The following is a 10,817-nucleotide window of genomic DNA, read 5'->3' on the forward strand; positions in this document are numbered from 1 at the left end:
AGACAAACGGATGACCCTTTGTGACAGAACGGCTCAATATTTCTAATAAAGACCAATCAAAAAAATAAGTTTTAGCCCAAAATGAGTAAAATGCAATCATAAAACATTTTTTGCCTCCGAAGGTGTACATGCAGTAGCCTTTAAAGCCAGCCTGTCAACCACTGGAAACCCACCTGTCATCAGCAATTATTTCTTTGGTTGCCTTACATTTTTCAAGCGGTGTAGATAACTCCTTTAAGTGCAGATATGTCTCTATCACGATTCAGCGCCTTCATGAGTGCCGAGTAACAATACAAGTTATTTGCTGCTTGTTTAAAGGAGCCTGCATGTATTTCTGAAGTGAAATAATATACAGGGTGGGCCATTTATATGGATACACCTTAATAAAATGGGAATGAGTGGTGATATTAACTTCCTGTTTGTGGCACATTAGTATATGTGAGAGGGGAAACTTTTCAAGATGGGTGGTGACCATGGCGGCCATTTTTAAGTCGGCCATTTTGAATCCAACTTTTGTTTTTTCAATAGGAAGAGGGTCATGTGACACATCAAACTTATTGGGAATTTCACAAGAAAAACAATGGTGTGCTTGGTTTTAACGTAACTTTATTCTTTCATGAGTTATTTACAAGTTTCTGACCACTTATAAAATGTGTTCAATGTGCTGCCCATTGTGTTGGATTGTCAATGCAACCCTCTTCTCCCACTCTTCACACACTGCTAGCAACACCGCAGGAGAAATGCTAGCACAGACTTCCAGTATCCGTAGTTTCAGGTGCTGCACATCTCGTATCTTCACAGCATAGACGATTGCCTTCAGATGATACGAGATGTGCAGCACCTGAAACTACGGATACTGGAAGTCTGTGCTAGCATTTCTCCTGCGGTGTTGCTATCAGTGTGTGAAGAGTGGGAGAAGTGGGTTGCATTGACAATCCAACACAATGGGCAGCACATTGAACACATTTTATAAGTGGTCAGAAACTTGTAAATAACTCATGAAAGAATAAAGTTACGTTAAAACCAAGCACACCATTGTTTTTCTTGTGAAATTCCCAATAAGTTTGATGTGTCACGTGACCCTGTTCCTATTGAAAAAACAAAAGTTGGATTCAAAATGGCCAACTTAAAAATGGCCGCCATGGTCACCACCCATCTTGAAAAGTTTCCCCCCTCACATATACTAATGTGCCACAAACAGGAAGTTAATATCACCAACCATTCCCATTTTATTAAGGTGTATCCATATAAATGGCCCACCCTGTAGTTACTAGAGATGGGTCGTTGATCCAGGGAGTTATTCTGATTGCCTGTGTGGAGTCAAGAAGGATTTTATTCCCCTAAAATGAAGAAAATTGGCTTCTACCTAACATTGTTTTTTGCCTTTCTCTGGATCAACTTGCAGGATAACAGGCTGAACTCGATGGACGGATGTTTTTTTTTAGCCTTACAAACTATATGTCACGTGCCGAAGGCCCAAGGCAGACCTCCGGGACGTCTTGCAAACAGGACACAGGCAAAAACGGACCAGGGACCAACAGAGTACTTTATTACACATGTAATAAAAGAACAAGACAGTAACATATGCAGGTTAGGCAATAGTTGTAACACTACCACAGAAAGAAGTGCCCCTGCATACTAGAGGAAAAACCCAGAGAGCGGAGTGCCAGTGAGCCCCGTTCTTTACAAAACCCCTGGTGGTGGGGATGAACTGTGCTGAGGGCACACTGGTCGCACCTCCAGGAAGGTCCCAGTACACTTGTCTGCTACCTACAGAGAACCACACTGGTGAAACCACCAGCACAACAGACAACAGAACTGGAACCCAACCAAACACAGGACATGGATCAGACAACAATACAAACGGGAACCAGCACAGAAGCAGATGTCTGGACCCCATGCAGAATGGAAGCATGGCGGTCTCAGGCAGAGCTGCACAGAGACAAGTGATTCTCCCTCAGGAGAACCCAGGGACCCTCTCACGAAGGCAGGACAAACACAGGAACAGAAGCAGTAAGGCATGGACAGACAAGGAACAGACTAGATCAGAAGAAGTAGGCACTGCTAGGCTGGACATGGAACAGGCAGGATCGGAAGCAGTTTAGCACTGCCAGGCTATCAGACGCAGTTAGAGCACTGCTAGGCTAAACATGGACAGAGTAGCTCAAGGCACAGAACAGGTACAGAAGATCAGACAAAGCATGGACAAGGATAACAACATCATCACAGAACAGGTACAGAACATCAGACAAGGCAACAACATAATCACAGGACAGGTACAGAAGAACAGACAAAGCAACAACAACAACAACAACACTTTACCAGGCAACACCACAAACAAGGGCAGATGGCAAAACCCCCTAGGTCAGCAGCAAGGGGCTAAACCCAGTAAGGCACAGGAAAGACTGACCCCCTGGGTGAGCAGCAAGGTGCAACACCCAGCAAGACAGAAGAAAGACTGACCTCCTAGGTGAGCAGCAAGGTGCTACACCCAGCAAGACATAAGATAGACTGACCATAAGCCCCACAGCCCACAGATGGATATAGCTGGGATAAACGAGGGCTAGACCAGGGAATGTTAACCCCATCAGGACCAGGATTAACAAGAAGCACAGAACATACAATCACAGGTGAATCCAAACTCAGTCCCTGTTCACACTCAAGGCCACAGCAAGCACGCATTGCAGAACCAGCATGCATGGGAACACCTACAGCCAGTACTCAAAGCGCATGCAGTCAGCCTGCAAGGCACCAGAGACAGGAACCACAGATATGCAGACACGGAAGCCACAAACACAGGCCACAATTCACACACACACACACCACCGCAGCCAGCAAGCAGCCCCAAACAACCAGAATACACAGAAGTCAGCCTGCAGCCAGTACGCGAGAGAGCCAGCAGCCAGCCTACACGACAACAGTGACAGGAACTGCACTGAGATGCAGACACGGGGAGTACACAAATTCACGTGCATAGATCACACAAGACACCGCAGCCAGCACACAGCCCCAAGCAACCAGCATACACAGGAGTCAGCCTGCAGCCAGTACGTAAGAGAGCATGCAGCCAGCCTGCACGGCCACAACTGTCACAGTTAACCGCACCGTGACACTATGTTGCTATGTTACCTTTTCAATGGCCCAATAAAAACTGAAAAATCATCAGCATGAGGCCTCATGCACACGGCCGTTGTGCAGCCGTTCCGTGCATTGGGGACCACAATTTGCGGTCCCCAATGCACAGGCAACGTCCGTGCGACGACCGGGACGGATCGAGACCAATTCAACTTAAATGTGTCTGTGATCCGTCCGCACTGCAAAAAAATAGAACATGTGAATGAGTCCACATCCGTGTTTGCGGACTGCAATACGGCCACGGCCACGGCCGGGCCACGGCTGTGTTCTTGAGGCCTGATTGTTTGTCGCTCTCAGTTTGCATACTGTCGGCAGCACATCCCCTGTTCACATGGCGAGATATGCCACCAGCCAGCAAGTATGTTTATGCCAAAATAAGTGATCTGATCAGCTGCATTTGCCCATTCGGTAGCAAAACAATAATAAATGAAGTTCCAGTACTGCAAAGTAATTGTTGTGTCGCTTGTCTCTTTATTCAATTATGACTAAGGACTAAGTGTCTGAAACACGTCAACTGGTGTTGGAGTGTGAGGTTTTATCCACATGCTGTAATTTTGCTACCACAAATAAAGAGACAAGCGACACAACAATTACTTTGCAGTGCTGGAACTTCATTTATTATTGTTTTGCTACCAAAGGACTCATTTACCTGTCCTGTGCACCAGGGGTTGATTAAATCTACAAAAGGTGAGCTGGAATTTTACTATGGGCATTTGCCCATTTGTCAGCTATAATCGCTGTCCTGCTTGCCCTGGGCACTGACTGGGAACATGCGTTATTGTGGATACTCATTCCACCGGTCATCAGCCAGGGCTTATAGGTCACTGGTTGAATATACATTCCTTCCCTGTTTGTCAGTGCACAGAGCTGAGTCTGTCATTTTGCTATAATGCACCAATATGTTATCGGCACTTAGACTTTCTGCACCAGGAATGGACTGGGAAAAAAACCTAAAAGTTGCCACTTGTTGTAGGGGGGTCCAAACTGACAGAAGGTGGGGAAACACAAGTAGGCAGGGACGACAGAAGTAGTCGGGGCCAGCAATACCATAGTGCATCACAAGATGTTGCCCCAGCAGAACCAAATATTACAGTGCAGCACAAAATACTGCCACCCCCACTGCAGTATTCAACTGTACCACAATCCTAAAGACAGTGATAAGTGGAATTCAGGAGGCGGACCTGCTGCCACCAGCTAGGAACACAAGTATGCTCCTACATTAATGCTGAGAACATTTGATCGTTAGGTATCAAGTCAGCGGCCATGAGGTGGGCTCGGGCGGGCCCCCAGGCATCGGCTCACCGGGTAATTTCCCTGTATGGTCTGGCTAGTCCACCCCTGTTCTGCGCTTTCTTTCTTGACTTAAAGGGCTTCTGTCACCCCACTAAACTCTTTTTTTTTTTTTGGGGTACTTATAATCCCTATACTGCGATTTATCCATACATAATGTAATTAATCATTTTGGTTCAGTAGATACTGCAAAAAACGTACTTTTATAATATGCAAATTACCTGTCTACCAGCAAGTAGGGCGGCTACCTGCTGCTAGCAGCCGCATCCTCCTATCATAACACTGGGACATGGGTATGATTAAAAAGGGCAGGGGACTGGGTAAAGGTGACAGGGTATGATTAAGGGGGGCAGGGGACTGGCTCTGGGTGACACTGGGTATGATTAAGGGCCTTAATCATACCCAGTGTCACCCATAGCTAGTCTCCTGCCCCCCTTAATCATACCCTGTCACCTTTACCCAGTCCCCTGCCCCCCTTAATTAGACCCTGCCCCCATTTAATGAAAGATATTTGGTAAAAAAACAAAAAAAAAACAACAATAAGAACAGGTACTCACTATTTGAAGTCTTCTGCTCCCTCTCTGTCTGCAGAGCACCGGCCGCCGCCCTCACACATTGAGCGGATCCTTCCGCGCCTCTCTGTGAAGGCGCAGCACCTGGACGCTGCGCCTGCCCCCTCAGCTCCTCCTCCACGCTCCGGAACCTGACCTGGCAGCTGCAGCGGCTCAGCTCGCCAGGCTCGCCTCACACAATCTCGGGCCGGCCTGCTGTAAGAGACCAACTGCGAGCTGTGTCGGCCGCCAGGCGCCCCTGTTGCCATAGCGCCCTGTGCGGTCGCACAGCTCGCACACCCCAAAGGCCGGCCCTGACTATATAAGAATCTGCTCAGCTCCTCCTGCTCTATGACATGCTGCCTGTGCCTTAAATTGCATTTTCATGGTGACCAGTTCCCTTTAAATGGTACATCTCACTTCGCCAAATGTCATTTAACTGGCTTTTGTACACCATGTTAAAGGGGTTGTCTCACTTCAGCAAACTGCATTTATCATGTAGAGAAAGTCAATACCAGCCACTTACTAATGTAATGTGATTGTCCATATTGCCTCCTTTGCTGGCTGGATTCATTTTTTAATCATATTTTACGTTGTTTGTATGCGGGAGTTACGATCACCATGCAACCCAGCAGTGGTGGTCAGAGATGGCCTTGCGGTTCGCCCGGCGGTCGCTTCGCAGTGAACTTTGCTCATTTGCGGTTCGCCGAACGGGCGAATATATGGAGATGTCCGCCGGCACCATATTCATTTACATTGTGAAAAACTTTGACCCATGACACATCAGGTGGTATAGGACAGCCAATTGAGACGTTTCAGCACATGGACATACCCCCTACCTTATAAATAAACCTGATCTGGCCGCCATTTTATATTCAGTCTTTTGCCAGTGTAGGGAGAGGTTGCTTTGTGGAGCAGGGACAGGCTGTTAGGGACACCAAATGCTAGCTAATAGGGCCACAAAAGTCCTTTTAAGGACTGGTATAGGTGTGACATATTGAAGGGTGTGATATACTTATAATATACTTTCTATTTTCTAACATAGAAGGTATATTATAGTGCATTTGTATTGTGCAGCAGTTGTGTGCAGTTCTGCTGAGATACCGCAGCTACACAGAGTGCCAAACGCTATTGGAACAAATAATTTCTACTGGTGTGATATACCAGTTGCCCCCCCCCCCCCCAAAAAAAAAAAAACCTGATTGAAGCAGCGGTGTTATATACCAATAATATACTTTCTATATAGTGCATTTAGGTAGTGCAGCATTTGTTTGCGGTTTTGCTGCGTTACCTCAGCTACACAGAGTGACAAACGGTATTGGAACAAATATTTTCTACTGGTGTGATATACCAGTTGCCACCCAAAAAAACTGATTGAGGCAGGGGTGTGATACACCTTCTTCCACAAATACTGCTCTTCTATAGGGACTTTTGTAATAGGGTCATTTTGAAAATGACAGGCAGAGGAAGAGGCAGGCCATTCCGTAGGGGTGGTAGGGGTTGGGCAGGTGCACCAGGCCGCAGCCTAAGTGGGAAGTTGCAGAAGGTGCGTGCGATTACGTCAAAGGACGCACCAGACTTGGTTGAGTGGCTCACTCAGCCTTCCGCTTCTGCACCTGCAGTGAGCAGGATACAGGTATACGCTGACGCCAAATTATGCAATGACTGGGTCAGGTGTAGATGATAGTTTATGTTTTGTTCGTGATGCCAATTGCAGCGTGCGCCGGGTACTATCACAGGGCCCTTCCAAGGTGTTATAACGCACGTCCCAGGTGAGGAATGCCAGAGTGGTGTGACTGCCTATAATGTCTCTACAGGTGATGATAATTGTGTCAACGGTGTCTCCTACCTGGGTACGACTGGACTCCTGGCTCACTTACAATAAATTTGAGTGTAGTGATAGTAGGAGGAATATTGCAGCAGAAATGATGTCCAGACCTTTAGATGAAGTTCAAACTTTTCTTTACTGAAGATAACTTTCATCCAAGCAGAATACAGCTTTGGTCTCTGGTCCCAGCAGGTTTTGGCAATGGTTGGCAGGAATGAATCTTCTGCACTGTAAATCTGGAGCTTGCAGGAAAAGACGTCTGCTTAGTAGCTCTGTAACTGTGGCATGAACTGTACCTTCTGCTTTGTGGGGACAGACTAGCTGAGGAGGAATGGCTCCTCCTAGGTCTCTGGACTTGACTCACAGTTATATTCTCTTCTCAGGGGATGCTTTCTTCCTGGAACTGGAGGTTGTCTGCAACTTTCTGTTTCTTTTTATCCAGTTGAGCTGCAAGGCTCAGACTGGGAATTTGATCAAGTCTCAGAACGAGACTTGGTCCTTGCTGTCTTCCCTATGCAGGGGAAACCTAAAAACTAGATCTAACAGTTTTTTCTTCCTTGCTGCAGGAAGATGGAATCATCCACTTCTCTTCAGCAGGGGGACAGAATAGAACAGGATTGTTCCACTCTGAACAGCCATAACATTAAAACTATCTCTACCAATGATGCTGCCACCTGCTGGTGAACATGAAAATTACGAGGAAAAAATTACATTTAACATGGTTTAGATGTACATTTGTGGAGACATACTAATTATATCTTCTTTATGCACATACAAATTATATCTGATGACAATATAAAAGCTCTTAAAGGGCAGTAGCAGGGTAGAGGCGTGTAGTAACACAACTCTGTGGTGTTACACACCCTCCTCATCCTCTCTATCTGCACCCTCTTCACTCTCTGCTGTGTGCACCCCCAAAGACACCAGCACCACCACCATATCCCCTCTGCTCGAGCTAGACAAATTATTTTGCAATCCATTCCAAGACCTTACCGATGCGCAGCCATTCTTGGCATTGGATCAGGAAGAGGAGGTATCAACGGTCGCTACCCAGCAGTCTGACGACAGTACCCAGATCAGCCCAAGGAGGGTTGTCCCCGCTGTTGCTGCCTACTCCGAGATCTCTATTTGTCAGTGGTGGTGAAGGTGACGCTGATGACGTGTCTATGGACGTCACGTGGGTGCCCACAAGAGAGGAAGAGGAGGGGAGTTCAGAGGGAGAGACGTAGCAGCAGATAGGGAGGAGAAGGAGAAGAAGTAGGCAGAACTTACAGTGCACAGGAGGCAAAAAGCAGACTGCTAATGTATCTGGAACGAGCCATCCACCATGCACGGTCACATCTGGCGCTCCCAGGATGCTGATACATGGCTCCTCAGTGTGGGCTTTTTTTAACGTGTCCGCTGCTGACAATAGTGTTGCCATCTGCAGCCTGTGCTGTCAACGCATAAGTCGCGGTAAGCCCAACACTCCCCTAGGGATGACCTCCTTAAGAAGGCACCTGGCCTCCTATCACCGAGCCCAGTGGGAGCAACACTGTCAGAACCCACAAAGCCACACTCCCGGCGCTCCACATCCTGCCTCTTCTCCTTCTCCTTTCCTCTCCCCTCCAATTTGTCCTCCAGTCCACCTTCCACTGTGCCGTCCTAGCAGTCATCTGGCAAAAGGTAGGCTTCCGTGGCCCAAATGTTCGAGCGTAAAAAGATGATGACGCCGGATAACCCTCTTGCCCAACGGCTGATCGCTGGCTTGTCGGAACTGCTAGCCCTCCAACTACTGCCATGTAAACTGGTGGACTCGGAGGTCTTTAGAAAATTTGTGGCTATCGGCACACCACAATGGAAGGTCCCTAGAAGGAAATATTTCTCCCAGAAGGGCATCCCGGAGTTATATGGCCACGTTCAGCGGCAAGTGAATGTATCTCTGGCACAGTGTTGGTGCCAAGATACATCTGACCACAGACATGTGGTCTAGCAAACACGGGCAGGGAAGGTACATAACTTTTACTGCCCACTGGGTGAACCTTATGACGGCCGTCAAGCATGCAACCGTGTGGATTTGGTGTTACCGCCACGGATTGCATGAAGGCCTGCCTCTTCTTCTCCTCCTCCTACTCCATCCTCTGTCTCCTCCTCGGCTGACTCCTCCTTTTCCACTGCTACCGCCTCTTCCGCTGCGCCCCCCAAGCTCCCCAGAACCTATTCAACGTGCCAGGTGAGACATTGCCATGCTGTGCTGCGGCTGTTGTGCCTGGAAGCAAAGAGCCACAACGGTCCTGTACTCCTTTCAGCTTTGCGGTAACAGGCCGATCAGTGGCTAACCCTGCTCAATTTGACAGTTGGTAAAGTGGTGTGCGACAATGGTACCAATCTGCTGAGCGTGCTGAAACAGGACAAAATGACACACGTGCCGTGCATGGCACACGTCCTGAACTTAGTCGTGCAGCGATTCGTTGCCAAATACCCCAGGACATCTTGCGGCAGGCCAGGAAAATCTCCGGCCATTTTAGAAGATCTTACACGGCCATGGCTCGCCTTGCTGACGTTCAGCGGCGACACCAGTTGCCCATCAAACGTCTGATTTGTGACTGCCCGACGCGCTGGAACTCCACCTTGTATATGCTTGATAGGCTGCTCCAGCAGAAATCTGCAGTTAACGACTACCTGTACGAACTCTGCGGCAGGACAGGTTCTGGGAGCTTGATTTCTTTTCACCGCGCCAGTGGCTGCTCATGTGCGACGCATGCAGACTTCTGCGGCCATTTGATGAGATCACCAAACTGGTCAGTCTCAGCCAGGGCACCATCAGTGACATCTCGTACCTTACGCTTTCTTTCTGGAGCGTGCATTGCGTCGTGTCATTGATCAAGCCGTCGAGGAGCAGGAGGTGGAAGATGTGGAAGTTGCAATGCTGGATGAATTCCCAGGGGGGGGGTCTACTCCATCTGAGACAAGTCAGCAGGAGTCTGAAGAGGAGTCAGAGGAGGATGGTGGCTGGGGTGAGGAGGAGGAGGAGCAAGAAGAGCAGGCTTTAAACTTTTCTGGGATCCCTGGTGTTGTCCGTGGCTGGGGGGAGGAGACCGAGGACGACATTATCCTGCACGATGAGCATGAGCCAGGCCACTCCACCGATTCCAGTTTAGTTCAAATGGGGGCCTTCATGCTCCAGTGTTTGAAGAGGGGCCCCCGTATATAAAGCTTAAAGGGCAAGGACCAGTACTGGGTGGCAACGTACTTAGACCCTCGGTACAAACACTAAATAGTGGACATGTTACCAGTATCACAGAGGGCTGTCAGAATGCAGCATTTCCAGGCCTTGCTTCAAGAAATGCTGCATTCTGCTTTGGTGGGTGCTGGCAGAGGAATTTCCACTCACAGAGAAACAGTTGCAGGTACCAATCCAACAGGGCATGCAAGAAGAGGGCGGTTTGAAGATGTGTTGGTCACTGTGGATATGAGATCATTCTTGCAGCCAACCCATCGACAGCCGCCCTCCAGATCCAGCCTCAGGGAACGCCTAGACCGACAGGTGTCCGACTACATCGGGTTAACGGCCAATGTGGACGCTATGAGAAGCGAGGAACTCCTGGACTACTGGGTGTGCAGGCTTGACCTCTGGCCAGAGCTGGCACAATTTGCCATGGAACTTTGGGTTTGCCCCTCATCGAGTGTCCTGTCCAAAAGGACGTTCAGTGCAGCAGGGGGGATCGTGACCGATGAGCGCACTCGCCTAGCTCACGACAGTGTGGACTACCTCACATTTTTTAAAATAAATGAAGCATGGATCTCAGAGGAATTCAACACATGTGACGAGTCTACCACGTTTAATTGAATTTCCTCATGACAACTCACAAATATCCACCACCACCCAGAACAAATAATGGTCCCTGTCTTAGGTGAATACAGCGGCATAAAAGGCCTTTTCTGTCTGTTGAATGCCTAATGTTTTGGACCTCGGACGACCACGTGTTCCAACTATTATCATTAGGGGTTTTTTCAAGAGGGGGGATTTCGTT

The sequence above is a fragment of the Bufo bufo genome, chromosome 2 (assembly GCF_905171765.1).
Source record: "Bufo bufo chromosome 2, aBufBuf1.1, whole genome shotgun sequence".
In the NCBI taxonomy this organism is placed as follows: Eukaryota; Metazoa; Chordata; class Amphibia; order Anura; family Bufonidae; genus Bufo; species Bufo bufo.